The sequence below is a fragment of the Lethenteron reissneri genome, chromosome 54 (genome assembly GCF_015708825.2).
Source record: "Lethenteron reissneri isolate LAM-NWPU_2019-01 chromosome 54, ASM1570882v1, whole genome shotgun sequence".
NCBI lineage: Eukaryota > Metazoa > Chordata > Hyperoartia > Petromyzontiformes > Petromyzontidae > Lethenteron > Lethenteron reissneri.
The window spans coordinates 10,694,110-10,712,020 of NC_083832.1; the positions used below are offsets into that span (position 1 = coordinate 10,694,110).

At 51.0% G+C, this 17,911-nt stretch overlaps 1 non-coding gene across 1 annotated transcript; it reads right to left on the minus strand.

Moving 5' to 3' along the window:
- Nucleotides 1–16,149: 16,149 nt before the first annotated feature.
- Nucleotides 16,150–16,222, minus strand: TRNAG-CCC (transfer RNA glycine (anticodon CCC)). The gene has a single exon. It is a non-coding gene; the product is annotated as a tRNA-Gly (tRNA).
- Nucleotides 16,223–17,911: the final 1,689 nt, after the last annotated feature.

The following is a 17,911-nucleotide window of genomic DNA, read 5'->3' on the forward strand; positions in this document are numbered from 1 at the left end:
GAGTGGGCATCTCACACCCCCAGACAGGGCATCTCACACCCCCAGAGAGGGCATCTCACACCCCCAGAGAGGGCATCTCACACCCCCAGAGAGGGCATCTCACACCCCCAGAGTGGGCATCTCACACCCCCAGACAGGGCATCTCACACCCCCAGAGAGGGCATCTCACACCCCCAGAGAGGGCATCTCACACCCCCAGAGAGGGCATCTCACACCCCCAGACAGGTCATCTCACACCCCCAGACAGGGCATCTCACACCCCCAGAGTGGGCATCTCACACCCCCAGACAGGGCATCTCACACCCCCAGAGAGGGCATCTCACACCCCCAGAGAGGGCATCTCACACCCCCAGAGAGGGCATCTCACACCCCCAGAGTGGGCATCTCACACCCCCAGACAGGGCATCTCACACCCCCAGAGAGGGCATCTCACACCCCCAGAGAGGGCATCTCACACCCCCAGAGAGGGCATCTCACACCCCCAGACAGGGCATCTCACACCCCCAGACAGGGCATCTCACACCCCCAGAGTGGGCATCTCACACCCCCAGACAGGGCATCTCACACCCCCAGAGAGGGCATCTCACACCCCCAGAGAGGGCATCTCACACCCCCAGAGAGGGCATCTCACACCCCCAGAGTGGGCATCTCACACCCCCAGACAGGGCATCTCACACCCCCAGAGAGGGCATCTCACACCCCCAGAGAGGGCATCTCACACCCCCAGAGAGGGCATCTCACACCCCCAGAGTGGGCATCTCACACCCCCAGACAGGGCATCTCACACCCCCAGAGAGGGCATCTCACACCCCCAGACAGGGCATCTCACACCCCCAGAGAGGGCATCTCACACCCCCAGAGAGGGCATCTCACACCCCCAGAGAGGGCATCTCACACCCCCAGAGAGGGCATCTCACACCCCCAGCGTGCGCCCCACGTTAAGAACCGCTGGCTCAGACGAAGGGCCCATCTCGACTTCATTTGTTGTTCCTTATAAACCCGCGGTGTTGTCGACGAACGTGTCGAGCTCGTTGTTGTTGTTGTTTGTGCACCACTGCGAACGGAGCATCATCGTCGAAGCTCTAGCCTTAGACAAGCGCCGTGGTGACGAACGTCGCTTGTTGTTGCTGTGGGTGGTGGTGTGTTTGCTGTGTGTTTGCTGTGTGTGTGTGCAAACCGCGTTCGAGTCTCGGTGGCGAGATGTCGTGTGCTCGATCCCGACCCTGACGCCTGTTCTTGTTGCTGATGCTGCTGCTTCTGCGTGTATGTCTGAAATGTATCCGGCCTACGAGGGTTGACCGGCCAAATTGTCCCCGAAACAAATATTCCGGGAGTGATTGAGGTCTGAGTGCGATCACCCGTCTGTGGGTGCCCTCTCGTGTCTGTGCACGCCGAAGCTTGCGCACGGACGGCCGGGCGGACACACCACCTCGCACATTGAGTGACAAGGGCCAGATTCACGCCGCGACGAGATTGACTTTTTGGATGAAGCACAACATGTCCGTGGCGACGTGCCCAGTTGTGCACGAAGATCGGGCGATAAGGGGGCGTGCTCCGACACCGGCTGTGTCCCCCAGTGTGTCGTCTCCACGGCTCATTGATTGAACATTCATGTGGCATCTTCTTGGTTCTTTCGGTAAAGTCACGTAGAAGGGAAATAATAAAAATAAAACATAATAACATAATTCTCAAAATTCATGTGGCAGTCATCAATGTCTCCGTAGGATCCTCCATGGACTCACCCCAGCCTACCACTCCCCTCTCATCTCACTCCCATCCACGTACTCTCCTCTCGCTCTACTCCCCTCCACGCACTCTCCTACCTCTCACTCCCCTTCACGCACTCTCCTACCTCTCCCGTCCTTATCTCGCTCGCACACACACAAAGACACACAATCTTGCACGAGACAAAGATCCCCCGTATAGCCTGTAACAGACCATGGGGGCAAGTGCTGTTAGCGAGCAGCACCTATGAAGCCCGCTACGGCACATAAGGGAGTGAGTGGCCAGCACCACGCCCGAACGCCTTTATCTCCCTAGTGGCGATGTTTACACATCACAGCAGGTACTCATTTGAGGTTGAGTCGACCTAGGGGATGCCCTGGACTGATTCAGATAATCGTCACCGGTATTGGCCGTGAGCGGGAATCGAACTCGGTCTGCCGGTTTCGTAGTGCAGCGCCCTAACCGCTACACTTACCGCTCCCCACAGAACGCACACACACACACACACCCCCAGTGTTCTGGGTGAAAGTGTGAGTGGCTGGGGTCAACTTGACTTGAACACATGTTAACAGTGGACTTGCACAGGCTGAGACGTTGTTTTAGGTGCCAACAGACGTCCAGGGCAGGTTGAGCGAGGAGGACTGACCTCTTTCACCTCTCTGTGCCACTTTTTGCCCCCAAACACAAAAAACGCCTCCTAAGCTAAATCACGTTACTTGTGATTGCAGTGTTCCGCCGGCTTCTACTGGGGCTCGGGGGAGATCCCATCACGACAGTTGTGTAATTAATTCTAGATTTGAAGCTTTCGTGACTGCAAGGATTCATATTCTTAGGTTTTTTCGGTAAAGTCACGTAGGTAAAAATTAAAATTAATAAAAGTAAAATAAAATAAAAATCACGACGTTTCGGAGGCAACACAAGCTTCCGTCTTCAGGTGGAACCGTCACAGCCGTCACAGTTGTGTAATTGCAAGCTCTGCGTCAGGAGTGTCAGGAGCGTGGGGCAGGGAGCCGTGGGCAAAGCTTCGAGTTGGGCCCCCTCTTTGACAACCAGTGTGAGATATTTTTCAACAACGGTTGTAAAACGAACAAAAACACGTATTTAAAACGCGGTTTGAATTTATTTTGGTTTCAATATGAACATGCTTTCGTTGACGTGCCACGTTCTTATTTAAAATTTCAATTACAGTGGGAAACATTTGGGAAATTAAATATTAGGGGGGAGGGGGGGTTCCCACCTGACCTATTACCGCACCCCCGAGTTGACAATGTAAGCTACTATGCTACGATTGGTCGACTACTACTGTATATATATGAAGATGTTTACGTATAAAATGTTAACCATTTTATAGCATTCCAGCGCAGTCCTGCAATTCGCGTATTCACTCCATTGCTGGTCTGCTTTTTTTGTAGCCTGGCCAGACGTCTTGTGTCTCGGAGGAGTTTGAGTTCCCAACACTTCATCCCCACCAACAACACGGATCTGCCGCTCAACTGCGTAGCTGGGCGGGGGGGGGGGCATTTAATGAACTTGAAACATCGTTTCAAATGCCGCGCCGGATGGTCGACTTGGTGACCTCCAGGATTTGCGAGTCCAGTGGGCGAACCTCTCCACCACAGCAGCATGGAGAAGAGACGGAGGATTACGTGCGGATGAATTTAGATCACGGGATCCATCCATGTCGTGCTTTCCCGTCTCTCGGTATAAATATGAGGATGCGACAGAACTGGATCTGGAGTCACTTAAGTCGAGCTAACGCACCCAACCCAACAATTCACACTTTACAAAAAAATTGCTTCCCCACAAGTCAGTCTAATTAATTTAACAATGTTTTCCCTCCAGGCTAGGCCAGGCCACATTAAGAGAAAGCCCAAATTTATACGACGAGGTTATTTTGTTCAAGCCCATACCTTCATCTCACTACAATTGGGGTCCCGCATTTAACCACACGTGGTTGGATTTCCGAATTCAAACCGAGGGTACAGTGGTGCCGACAGCGGTAAAAATGTCAAGCAGGGAAAAATCATAAACATCCGACAACAACCACCTCATTGGCGAGCTTGCAGGCCGCGTTTGGTTGACCCTGCCGCTAAATCGGCAGAAATGCCAGTGATTCAAAATATTTCTTCGGCCCCACGATGTCCTCTCGGTCTGGTATTTCCCTAGGCTATCGTGAGCAAAATGTGTTCTGTTATCGACAAGCATCTCTTCGCCTACCATTTAAACAGCAAAAAAATCTCCACCAAGGCGCTACCCCTGGGCAAGGGAAAGCAGATCCCTTTTCATTAACAGTCTCATTCCAAAGGCGTTTGCTTCTTCTTTTATAACCCTCTCACCCTTTTCACCTCTCGCAACACTTACAGCTTCGAGCGTGTTCCGTTTTAGACGTGGCTATGTTTATGTTTTGAATTGTGGCGCTGCTGGTGGTGGAGATAGCAGAGAGCCCCTTGATATTCTAACCAGTAATGTCCTACTGGAGCTCAGAATGTTCCGTGTTAAGCCACGCGGCGACATTTTTGTTCCACTAAATGTTTCTGAGACGATTAATGGCAAGAAGACGCGCCTTATTGTGGACACAACAAAACAGGAAACACAGAAGGTCGAGGTGCCCCTGTTGGCAGAAGGGCCTCCGCTTGAGGGCGCTCTGGACAGCCTCTCTGGAGAGTATTTTTTGAGTATTTTTTTGCCTACTCTTCCCCACTGGCCGAACATTTTGGAAGAGGTGGTGGGTGCCCACGTTTTACGAAATGTGGGAACTCACCACGAAACACCACCTGGGTGGGTAGAGGCGGGAAGATTTCCAACAAAGACTTGCTCCGTTGTTTCAGCTGCCGCGTCATGAGAATGGATCGGCGACCTCTGGATTTGAAGTCAACTGCGTCAACCGCGACAGCATCACGATATAGAACACAAACAACAATTTACTTGGAAAATGCCCCTGAAATGTCACGGTTTAACCCCCCCCCCCTCCCCAAGCCCACCTGCCCTGTACCCAAAGGCTCAATGTTTCCCCAACATGCTAGCAGGGCTTATTTCTCATACTCTTTGTTTTTTTCTCAAACTCTTTTCTCATACAGGAATCCATACTCGTTGGTACTTTCGGTAAAGTCACGTAGGTGACTTTACCGATTCCTGCAGTCACGAAAGCTTCTTATTTATCATTTTACGAACTCGGTGCGGCCGATAAGAGACACGTACTGACCGACTGCTCGTTTGACCAGAGAGACAGTCGCTGCTCAGACGCAGCCGCTACATCTCATTGTAAATGATGCGATTAATAACGTACAGCTTCTATGTCACTCCACTGCTGGATGAAGGTCTCCCCCATGCCGTACGTTAGTCGTCGGATTTGTCTCACCGTGCTTCCCCACGTTGGTCAGCATGGGTTTTGGTGAAGCGAGGGAGCCACAGGGACCAGTTCCGATATCGCTCGCCGCTGCCGATAGCCATCGCTGGCCGGGGAATAGAATCGGGTCACCCGGGTGTCGAGTGCAGCGTGTGCTGTAAACCGCCCTCAGCTCAAAGGCACGACAACAACAACAACAACAAAAACAACCGGACAGCTACGGCTACCACCTGTGGAATCCGCCTAATTAGTAGGTCTGGAATGAGGCTTCATCGCCAACAACATAAAATGATGCCCAAAGCACACAAAGGGAAATTTTTACTGCTGACCCCCGCCCCCCCAGTTAAGTGTTTTGAGATTCTGGGACAGCTGAAAGTAAATGTGCGTTTTTCAATTTCTCGCTGGCCTTGCATCTCGGCGCCAAGTCACCCCTCCCTCTGCCCCAGCCTCAACTTTAACAACCCCATCGCGCTCGACTGCGTGTCCACATACACTGTACACATTGTTGGCCTGTTGCTGCTGCTGCTAGGTTCTTTACAAGGCGATACGGGAGCAGAGCGGAAAGCATTCGTGGTGCGCCTGGGGGTTTTAATGGGTTAGGGTTTCACGATTAAGCTCACGGGAGCAGTGGAGCGAAGTGTTGAGATCAAGCCTGGACTGGCCACAGAGCAAGCAGTCCGTAGGGCAAATGCCCAGGTGGGCCGGGCTGTCCTGAGGGTCAGTGGCCCGGCCTGTCCTGGGGGTCAGTGGGCCGGTCTGTTCTGAGGATCAGTAGGCCGGTCTGTTCTGAGGGTCAGTAGGCCGGTCTGTCCTGGGGATCAGTAGGCCGGTCTGTCCTGGGGGTCAGTGGGCCGGTCTGTTCTGAGGGTCAGTGGGCCGGTCTGTCCTGGGGGTCAGTGGGCCGGTCTGTCCTGGGGGTCAGTGGGCCGGTCTGTTCTGAGGGTCAGTAGGCCGGTCTGTTCTGAGGGTCAGTAGGCCGGTCTGTCCTGGGGATCAGTAGGCCGGTCTGTCCTGGGGGTCAGTGGGCCCGTCTGTTCTGAGGGTCAGTGGGCCGGTCTATCCTGGGGGTCAGTGGGCCGGTCTGTCCTGGGGATCAGTAAGCCGGTCTGTCCTGGGGGTCAGTGGGCCGGTCTGTCCTGGGGTCAGTGGGCCGGTCTGTTCTGAGGGTCAGTGGGCCGGTCTGTTCTGAGGGTCAGTGGGCCGGTCTGTCCTGGGGATCAGTAGGCCGGTCTGTCCTGGGGGTCAGTGGGCCGGTCTGTTCTGAGGGTCAGTAGGCTGGTCTGTCCTGAGGATCAGTAGGCCGGTCTGTTCCGAGGGTCAGTAGGCCGGTCTGTTCTGAGGGTCAGTAGGCCGGTCTGTCCTGGGGATCAGTAGGCCGGGCTGTTCTGAGGGTCAGTGGGCCGGTCTGTCCTGGGGATCAGTAGGCCGGTCTGTCCTGGGGGTCAGTGGGCCGGTCTGTTCTGAGGGTCAGTAGGCCGGGCTGTTCTGAGGGTCAGTGGGCCGGTCTGTCCTGGGGATCAGAAGGCCGGTCTGTCCTGGGGGTCAGTGGGCCAGTCTGTTCTGAGGGTCAGTGGGCCGGTCTATCCTGGGGGTAAGTGGGCCGGTCTGTCCTGGGGATCAGTAGGCCGGTCTGTTCTGAGGGTCAGTAGGCCGGGCTGTTCTGAGGGTCAGTGGGCCGGTCTGTCCTGGGGATCAGTAGGACGGTCTGTCCTGGGGGTCAGTGGGCCGGTCTGTTCTGAGGGTCAGTGGGCCGGTCTGTTCTGAGGGTCAGTGGGCCGGTCTGTCCTGGGGATCAGTAGGACGGTCTGTCCTGGGGGTCAGTGGGCCGGTCTGTTCTGAGGGTCAGTAGGCCGGGCTGTTCTGAGGGTCAGTGGGCCGGTCTGTCCTGGGGGTCAGTAGGCCGGTCTGTCCTGGGGGTCAGTGGGCCGGTCTGTTCTGAGGGTCAGTGGGCCGGTCTGTTCTGAGGGTCAGTGGGCCGGTCTGTCCTGGGGATCAGTAGGACGGTCTGTCCTGGGGGTCAGTGGGCCGGTCTGTTCTGAGGGTCAGTAGACCGGTCTGTTCTGAGGGTCAGTAGGCTGGTCTGTTCTGGGGATCAGTAGGCCGGTCTGTCCTGGGGGTCAGTGGGCCGGTCTGTCCTGAGGGTCAGTGGGCCGGTCTGTTCCGAGGGTCAGTTGGCCGGTCTGTCCTGGGGGCCAGTAGGCCGGTCTGTTCCGAGGGTCAGTAGGCCGGTCTGTTCTGAGGGTCAGTAGGCTGGTCTGTTCTGAGGGTCAGTGGGCCGGCCTGTTAGGGGACATTTAACATGTGATCAGAGTAACGAAGAAGAATATTGTATTACTTCTAATGTGAATGCTTCGTTGCTTATTGACGCTTTCAAATGGCAGTGCCAGGGTGGGGGGGCCTCCGCGGGGGTGGTGACCCCCTCCTCTGCTCCCCCTGGAGACCGTGACAGTTTGTATTTTATTGACGTTAACCACAGAAAATGCATTAAATATTTGTTTTATTCATATCGGGCCCTATTTAAGGGCGCCACGGTGGCGAGATGTTATCTCCCTCGCCTGGTGTACAGGAGGTCGTGGGTTCGATCCTGACCCTGACGCCTGCATTTTTCTCTCCCCGTCGTCGCGTGGATTTTTCTCCGGGTTCTCTTCTTTTCCCCTCCACATTTAGAATCGGCACACATTTAAGAGAATTTGGCTGCTATAAATTTCCACACAATGATGATAAGCCACTTCGCTGAGCTGTCATTTGTGGCCATGTCGCTTCTGACAACGACGCTAATATCTCAGTGGGCCTTACCTGGTAAAATTTTAAAAAAGTTTGTTTGAGTATTTAAAATGTTGGGACCGCCCAAATCCTCCATATCGACTGATAACCGAATATCCATTGAATGCGCCCGGTCTCATCCGATCACACAAGCTCAGAAGACTTCATCGTGGCAAGTTCCTGCGCGAGAAACTACGTGTGAATTCCAGGGGTTTTGGGCTCGGCATGGGAGCTGGCAGTACGGCAGAGCAGTGGTTTGGTCTGTGACATTGGGAGTGTGACCCAGTAGCGTCACTCGCAAGGCCTCCCCCCGCCCCCGGGTGGCTGAAGCTGCGAGTCTGGGCCCTCTTGATAACCACCATGAGATCTGTATTCAACGACACTGTAACAAAAATTTTTTTTTATCTAAAACGCGGTTCAATCTTTTATTTATTTCATGAAAATCCTTAATGATGTGATTAGACAAGATGAGCCGCGATTTATATAGCGAGGTGCGACCGTCCGAGACAAATCAAATATTGGGGCCACATCTGACCGATTGTCGAACCCCCTGAGCTGATAATGTCGTTACGACACTGGTGTGACCTCTATTTGTATGCTGTTTGAGTTTCCCCGGGTATTCTGCCCCCCCCCCCCCCCCAAGACAAAGATCCCCCGTATAACCTTGACAGACTGTTGGGGCAAGTGCTGTGAGCGAGCACCTATGAAGGTCGGTCCGCACCACGAGAGTGGCCAACACCACGCCCGGCCGCCTTTGTCTCGCCAGTGGCGATGTCTACACACCGCGCCAGGTACTCATTTGAGGCTGAGTCGACCCAAGGGAGGCCCACGACCAGTTCAGATAATCGTCACTGGTGTTTGCCTGAGCGCGAATCGATCTCGGGTCGCCGGGTTCGTAGCGCAGCGTAGCGCTAACCGCTACACTACCGCTCCCCACTGGTTCCCTACCACCACCACCACACACCACACACATGCCAAGCACGTGTTCATGGAATTGCCACACATTGTCTTGAAACTCAAGAGAGGCTTTCCTCGGTAAAAAATGCATTATTATTATTATCATCAATATACATCGATTCCAAAACAAAGCATGCATTGAAACGACCGAAAGTGACTTCACACCATGTTTAAGGAATATCCTTCAAGGGTTTGTCTTTTCAAAACCTCCGAGAAGTAGTAGTGCATCTCTCCGCCACGTTCGAACTGTAAAGTTAACCATCCATTATACAAACCTGTCAACCCATACGGTGTACCCGTATTCTTGTACAGGGAAGTTGAGTTTTCAGGTCCATACGGCATACAGCCGTTTCAATATGGGCGCAAAAAAAAGTGTTTGTCTACTTGTTTGTGTTTCTCCCTTGTGATGGGACTTTGCAGGATGAACGTTGGGATTTAGAAGGGCACGGGGTGACCAATAAGGTCTGAATTGGTATGTAATGAGGTTGGCACTGATAAGGGGTTGACAGGTATGATTATACCATGGGTGCATGATATCGGGGTTGTGCATTGAACATGCTTGCGAATAAATAAATAAATATGTATTGATACATCTGTGAAACCGCTGGTTTAATATTATCAGCTGCTCCTCGGTGCCCACGTGACCACAAACATATCAATAAGTAAACCCGATTAAACCTTAATAAACACTAAAAACCGGTGTCGCATCTATACCCCCCCCCCCCCCCCCACACACTACCCCCATCCTCGTCTTACATCGGTAAATACATTGTTGCGTGGCTTAATTTTCAACATCCCTGTTTTTTTTTATTATCCCAACGGCCGTGGATATTCTACGACTGCTGACCGAACAAGTGCGCTGACCACCAGCCAACCCCCTCGCCTTTCTGACTCTGAGAGGCATCTTCCCTGACAAGGCGCGCATGTTCATGACCACCCCCGACAGCGCCTCCCATGCCGCAGTTATATGACCAACTCGTGACTGCCGCTTCTGCGACCACGTGCTGTTCACGTTTGCCACGACCGCCACTCGGAAATCCTCGCGTGTTTCCGCGTGCGGTGTATGACCGATGCCATCGAGGAAACGAGGCCGTTCTAGTGACGTTCATGGCCGGTGCGTCGGGAGGGATAAAGGCCTCCTTGCTGCGCCATCTCGGTCATGGGGCGGGGGGGGGCAGTGCCGGATTAAGCTAGTGCGGGACCTGTAGCATATGTCTTAAAGGGGCCCTAAATAGAAAAAAAAAACACGTAAATATAAAAATACAATTTTTGTACTTGCATAGTAAAATAATTGTACGTTTTTCATTTGATATACAACCAGATAATACGACAAATCGCTAACCTTAAACACCCAGTCGTTCGTAAAAGTTGAAGGCGGTATAGTACTATAGTAATTGAGCAAGTGCAGAATCACTGAGCCGGAATTTAAAGCTTTAAAGCATTTAGCGCGGGGCCCTTGAAAGTGCGGGGGCATCTAGCATATGTAGCTACTTTTTCTACTTGGATAATCCGCCACTGGGGGGGGGGGGGGGGGGCGTTAGACCATACTTTACCCATGCTGGTCAGTTTGGGTTGATGATATTTTGCTGCTATACGTTTCCGCACGAGAAGCCACTTTGTTGAGCTATCATTTGTGGCAAGGTCATTTCTGAAAAATAAGTAACTGGTAAAATAATATACAGGGTGCTTCAAAACAATGCTAACACTTCTGATAACTTGCAACAATACCACAATAAATGTGCCTCCGGGCTCTGGAGACCACCTGGAGAAGATTCCAGGCACGTGTTGACAATGATGGCGAACAAGTGGAGACTCTTTGACTTTTTGAAGCTATTATCATACATTTGTTATCATGTTATAGAGTATTATCTATTCCTTTTTTCCATTAAAAACGATAGTCCCATATAAGTGTTAACATTTTTTGAAGCACTCTATATATAGTTTCGTTTTATTTCTTTATTTTTTTTAGTAATTTATTTATCTTTCCTATATTTTGCAGTTCTATCGTGTTTTTGTAATGTTTGTTGTTGTAACGTTCTGACCTGCCCCGACTGGACATCTGTGAAAAAGAGCTTCATAGCTCATCGGATTCCTCCTGTATAAATAAATACCTTTTCCGATTCTGATCCTGAGATTTCGCTTTCCACAGATGTCAGCTGTGGCCAGGAATCGAACTCAAATACCCTGGTTCGTGGGACATGGCACTAACCTCTGTGCCACTGCTCAATCCAGAGTAAGTGTAGCTGTGTGTGAGTTGGCGAGGGTGTGAGTGAGTGAACGAGTGGATGGGTGGGTGAGTTAGGGGGCGCGCGGTTGAGTGATGTGGGTTGGTGATTGAAGGAGTGAGTGGGTGATGGAGCAAGCGATTGATAGATTTACAACTCTGCCTTGTCTGTAAAGTTCGGGAATTAATTGGAAATTCTTTGGAGAGAAAGAAATGCCCGGTAGAAACGTCTGAGATGTAATTGAGGGATATAATAGTTGGAGGTAGCCCGAGGGAGTGGGTGGGTGGGTGGTTTGGCTGGCTGGGGGGTGAGTCACCGGAAGATGGAAAGTGTTGCAGGGAATGTGCCTGTAATTTTGCTAGAACGGGGAAAAAAGTAATCGCTACATGAAATTCAATATCGGTCTCATAATCATGATTTCCAAATACAATTCCACTAATATGACCCGGTATGTATAACTGAAATGGATACACTCACACGTACCTTCTTGGTCAAGGCTATTGACAATGTTTTTTCTATGGGCTATGTAAAAAAAAGACAAGTAAATACGTGGCAAGCAGATTTTGGGTAGTGTTCAAATCCAGCGGCAGCTTTCAAAAATCATAAATTCCCATGGCAGGACCAGTATGTCTATGAGATCACAATGTTGACTTCCTCCAATTTTATTCCATTGTGTCCACCACGCTCAAGCCGCTCTTTTATTTACAGAACCTTATCATCTACGCCAACGTTTTGAATAATCAGAGATGGATTAAACAGCGTTAAAAATAAATCAAAATTTAACATGATGGGCTTTTTTTTATTGTGTCGTGCAGTCATTGGTGACCAATTTGGCCACCCAAGTATAGTCATCAACGGCGTCTGGATTCGAACCCAGGTAATCAGCATTGTTGGCCCGGTGCTCGCAAGAGATTTGAACGAGTCGACACTGAACCGCATCACGAATCCTGAAACTGACCTGCACATTCGACCGTGTCCATGCAGTGCTCGACGAACTGCATTGGCTTCCGGTTGCCGAACGAATATATTGATGATGTCGCACTGAGTACCACACAAAGTGCCACAAATGAACCACGACCCCTCGCTGATTTCGTCAAGGAGCATAAACCATCTCGCAAGCTCCGGTCATTCTCGCAGCGGCTTTGGACTAACCATCGAACGAAGACAGCCACCACGGTGAGCACTTTCAGATGCGCTGCTTCTGTGACCGTCTGGAACGCTCTTCCTTACGATATTAGGAAACCAGTGAGAACGATGCACTTTTAAATCCACGTGGCAAATGTATTTATTTAAAACTGCTTTTTGTGTTTTGGTTTGTTGCACGTACGGTGCGAAATAAATTCAGCATACAAAGACAAAGACCCCCCGTATCGCCTGAACAGGCTGTTGGGGCAAGTGCTGTTAGCGAGCAGCACCTATGAAGGCCGGCACTGCACACGAGAGGGTGGGTGACCAGCACCACGCCCGGCCGCCTTTGTCTCCCCAGTGGCGATGTTTACGCATCGCACCGGATACCCATTTGAGGCCGAGTCGACCTAGGGGAGGCCCATAACCGGTTCAAATAATCGTCACCAGTGTTGGCCATGAGCGGGAATCGAACTCGGTTCACCGGGTTCGTAGCACAGCACGCTAACCCCTCCGTCACATATATACACGTACATATATATACATATATAGTGACTGACATTGTGTGTTGAAGGCACTCTGGTTTAGTAACACGACCTGACAGTAACATTTAGTCACTCAAGTTCCCAGTCAGGACGGCTGGTAGACTGCCTGACTGGCGACGCCGAGACGGTGAAGACGGAGACGGCGCTGAAGACTCCATCAGCAGCATGACGGGGACCCCCCCTCCCACTCCACACGACAGCCCCGAGCTCCCCTCCCGGGGCCCCTCTTATACCGCCAGCGTGGCCTGGATCCGCCCCCGGCCACGCCCCCCTTCTGGAACCTACTCGCGGGTTCTCGATGTGCCCCGTCCGTGACCTTTCACCTACATCCCTCTCTCTGGTCTATCACGTGACCTGCTGTCAGTCAGGGCTGCTGTAGCTGCAGATCCCCTTCCCTGCCAGCAGCCAGCGCTATGCTGCTACGTGACCGATTCCATGTCACTACACATATATACACATACAACCATACACAGACATACACGCACATACATACATACACACACATACATACACACACACATACACACACGTAACTAAAGCTTTGGAGGAACGGAAGAGGCCGTGTGGTTGAAAGTGGAAAGTGAAATATTGTCTTGTTTTTATTGTGCTCTCTGTTTCCACCCTCGGGCAGATGAATCCCCGAGTGTGCGACTCAGGAATCTGGCCGTATCAGGTATCTCTGATCCACGTGTGCGCCTGTGTCAGTCCAACACCCGTCGGCAAATGAAACACGTGGCGGGGGGGGGGCTCTGTGGACCTTGTCCCCTGATCATGATTTGCCTATCCGATCATTATGACGCCACTTTATCTACAACACATTCATCAACACCCGCCCTTTGGGATGTGCAGTTTGTGGGCTTGGCAAGTGCTTATTGCTTGGACAAACCCCAATGTGTGTTGCGTGTGCGAGTTGTGCTGCTTAAGGGGCCGTCCATAAATGACGTCACGCGATTTTGGACGATTTTTGACCCCCCTCCCCACTAGTCACGCGGCGTCACAAAAAGTCAGACCCCCCCTTAAATATGACGTCACATTTCTCAACCTCCCCCCTTCGTCACAAATGTCTGACCCCCTCCCCCAGGTGCGTGACGTCATTTATGGACGGCCCCTAACGCATTATACACGTGTGTACATGCAACATTATTAACAGTAATCATTCTTTTTTTTTAAACACCGGTGCAATTAATCTTCTTGGTTCTTTCAGTAAAGTTCCGTAGAAGGGAAATAATAAAATAATAATACATATTTTATTATTTCATAAAAAAATACAATTCGCGTTTGACGCTGTCTTTCCGACAGCCCTGTTCGTCACCTGACGACGGCTGCTTGCGTTGTGGCCGAAACGTCGTGAGAATTGTATTTTATTCTGTTTTATTTTTATTATTTTATTATTTCCCTTCTACGTGACTTTACCGAAAGAACCAAGAAGATGAATCCCTGCAGTGACGAAAGCTTTAAATCGAAATTTCACCGGTGCAATTTTCATGTTGCTGGGAAGGGGCTGGTTTTATTGCAGATTTCATTGCCTTGGTGGTCCACACCGAAAACATCAGTGGCGAATTCTCTTCACGGGTGATGAATTGGTCTCGGGCCTCCACCCTCAGGTTGACTCGGCCCTTAATTGAGTACCTGGTGCGGTGTGTAAATGTCGGGTGTTCGCTCACAGCACTTGATCCATCAGCCTGAGAAGGCTTCACGGGGATTGGGAGTCTTTGGGGAATGTACGTGCATGTGTGTGAGTGAGTGTGAGTGTGTGCACGTGTGAGTGTGTGCACGTGTATGTGCACGTGAGTGTGTGCACGTGTGTGTGTACGCGAGTGTGTGTACGTGTGTGCGCGTGTGAGTGTACGTGTGAGTGTGTGCACGTGTATGTGCAAGTGAGTGTGTGCACGTGTGTGTGTACGTGAGTGTGTGTACGTATGAGTGCGTGTGTGTCAGTTTGTGTACGTGTAAGTGTGTGTATGTGAGTTTGTTTACGTATGTGTGTGTACATATGTGTGTACGTGTGTACTTAAGGGAGTGTGTGTGAGTGTGTGTACATGTGTGTATGTGCGTGTGAGTGTGTCTATGTGGTTTGGGAGCGGTAGTGCAGCGGTTAGCGCGCCGCGCTTTGAACCAGGCGACCCGAGTTCGATTCCCGCTCACGGCCAAGACAAGTGGCGATTATCCGAACCAGTCATGGGCCTCCCCTAAATCGACTCAGCCTCAAATGAGCACCTTGTGCGATGTGTAAACATCGCGACTGGGAAGACAAAGGCGGTCTGGCGTCGTGTTGACCATCCACTTCCTCGTCTACCGTTCGGGCCTTTATAGGTGCTCCCTAACAGCACTTTCCCCCACAGTCTGTTACAGGCTATACGGGGGTTATTTGTCTGTGCACGTGTATGTACACAGCCAGTTCACGGTGTGTACGCTATAAAAAATAATTATGAATTCAAAGATCTTAATTCCTTGAAGATTGATATCATCATGCCCACTTCTCGCCCTTTGCACAGCAGAAACAACCGCATGAATGAGGGGCAAGCCTTGAGAACAATGGTGGGAGTGTTCCGATGGGCGTAGCCATGCCAGACTCTGCTAAGCCTCTTTGGGATTACAGCCAAAATCCACTCCGACCTGGCATGCATGTCAGCCCAGGTTATCCCGCGGGTGCTTAACGTTTCGCTGAAACACCACGCTCATCCTATCTCAGTCGTCATGATGGTCAGCCGCCACGATTGTCGTCATTTGTTGAAGGCGGTATAGTACTATAGTAATAGAGCAAGTGCAGAATCACTGAACCGGAATTGATGGTCAGCCGCCACGATTGTCGTCATTGTAATTTCATCATCGTGGTGGGGGGTAGGTACACCGACTGCCCAGCTATGGCCGGTGCGTCACCTGGTGCATTGAAAAGAAACGGACAATTTGAACGTCCAGATCGGGGAGATGGAGTGACGAGGTGAGCTGGTGTGCAGGCGCTGCGTGGATTGTGGCATTGCAGGATCTTGAGAGGTATGTACGTATGTTGAACTTCTTTCGCACCGTACGTAGCCAACCGTGCTAATCGGAGGTGCAGGGGGAAGGACAACAAACACAAAGCAGCTTTAAGGAAACGAGTGTTCAATATAGGTGGTTAAACAAGTAAACCCGTAAAAACAAAGTTTTTCACTATAAATCCTTTATATGCGTGGCGGCTAGAGTCCTCTCGTCCTCTGGCTTGAGATGGCTGCCACCTATGGGTCAGATGATTGTCTGCCACCATTAAGCAATTGGTAATTAAATATTTAATTTGTTTTCCCTAAACAGTGTAAAATTTTGGAATTTTTTTCACGAAAATTAATTGTCACACACAACGAGTCTGTGTGGAAAATGTCAGCTCGATTGGATCACGGGAAGTGGGTTAAAAAACAAGCGAAAGATTTGCATGGTCCTAAGCAAGCAAGCGAACTTAATATAAAGGATTTAAAAATATATTCGCCTGTGGAGGACGCGGGGATCGATCCCGCGACCTTTGGCATGGGAAGCGAGGGCGCTACCAACTGCGCTACTCCCCCACAGCCTGTGGAGGAGTTACGCTCTGGGCTCTTACACTGTGACGTTCAGCCAAAGCCATGAATGAGTTCTATTTGAATATATGTAAAATCATTTTTTTTGCCTAAAAAGTGTGAAATTTTGGGAATTTTTTTTCACGAACATTAATTGTCTCGCACAACGAATCTGTGTGGAAAATGTCAGCTCGATTGGATCACGGAAAGTGGGTTAAAAAACGACCGAAATATTTGCACGGTCGTAAGCAAGCAAGCACGCAAGCAAGCACGCACGCAAGCAAGCAAGCGAACTTAATATAAAGGATTTAAAAAGTGCTTAGCTCCAGTGGCTTCCTAATATCGGAAGCAGGAGCGTTCCAGACGGCCGCCGAAGCAGCGTGTGAAAGCGACTGTCTTTGTTGCGAGGTGGCAAGGGCTTGGGGGAAGAAGCCTTCATCCAGCAGTGGATTGATCATAGCTGACGATGACGACGGTGACGATGACACGGAGAGAGAGTGCAGAAATTAAAGCGTTTGCCGATAATGCATTAAAACTAAAACAAAAGAGACGCTCAAAACAACAAATCTCGTGGCGTAGAAACACCAACACTGCGTTGGCGTGCGTGCAAGACGCGTGACACAGAAGGCGAGAGACGGCATCGCCCCTTTCACTAAATATGGGGACACACTGTGACGTTTTAATTAAAACACCCCCACCACCATCTCCTCGTCCTCCCCCTTCCCCCACGTTTAGTACAAACCAACCCCTATAGCACTACAGCCTCTCTCTCTGGCTCAACCTCGCTTGGCTTTCACCCGGATCTCGTGACATTTGGCCCCATTCCGGGTGATTTGGTTCCTCGGCTCACGTCGCGTGGAGGGCAGCACGCACACACACACACCCGCCGTGTGAAGGGCAGCACGCATACACATACTACACGTGTAGTAGCTACTACACGTGTAGTAGATACTACACCTGTAGTAGCTACTACACGTGTAGTACGTGTGTGTGTGTTTGTGTGTGCGAGTGTGTTGTATGTGTTTGTGTGTGTTTGTGTGTGTGTGAGTCTGTGTTTGTGTGTGTGTGCCTGTGTGAGTGTGTGTTTGTGTGTGTGTTTCTGTGTGTGTGTGTTTTGGTTTCCGAAGCGCCGCGGTTGTTTAGAGTTGTCACGCGCACGCGGGCGGGGGGGGGGGTCACCCAGCAGAGACACAGCGGTGACCCCCCCCCCTCTCTCTCTCTCGTGCTATTGACACGCGCGTGTCCCGCCGTATGAAACCACTTACGGGCTTGGACGTGGATGAGAGAGGGTCGTTAAAGACGTGGCCCTTCCGCCACAGCGTCGTGCCACCCCCCCCCCCCCGGTCCTCCCCCTCGACCACGCTCGGTTTCGTTAATTGCACCGCGGTGCCACGCGCCCCTTAACCCCCCCCCCACCGGGGGGGGGGGGGGGAGTGCTGTGATATATACTCTTAGTTTTTTCGGTAAAGTCACGTAGGTAAAAAAAAATGAAATTAAAATTAATAAAAATAAAATAATAAAAATCACGACGTTTCGGAGGCAACACTAAAAGAACACCAGAGAAATATTAAACTATCACAAACACAACTGTCGGCAGTAGCAGAACATGCATGCCAACAGGGACACTCAATTGATTTTGACAACGTGGAAGTGTTGTGTAAAACTAGTTACTACTGGCAAAGACTAATTAGAGAATCG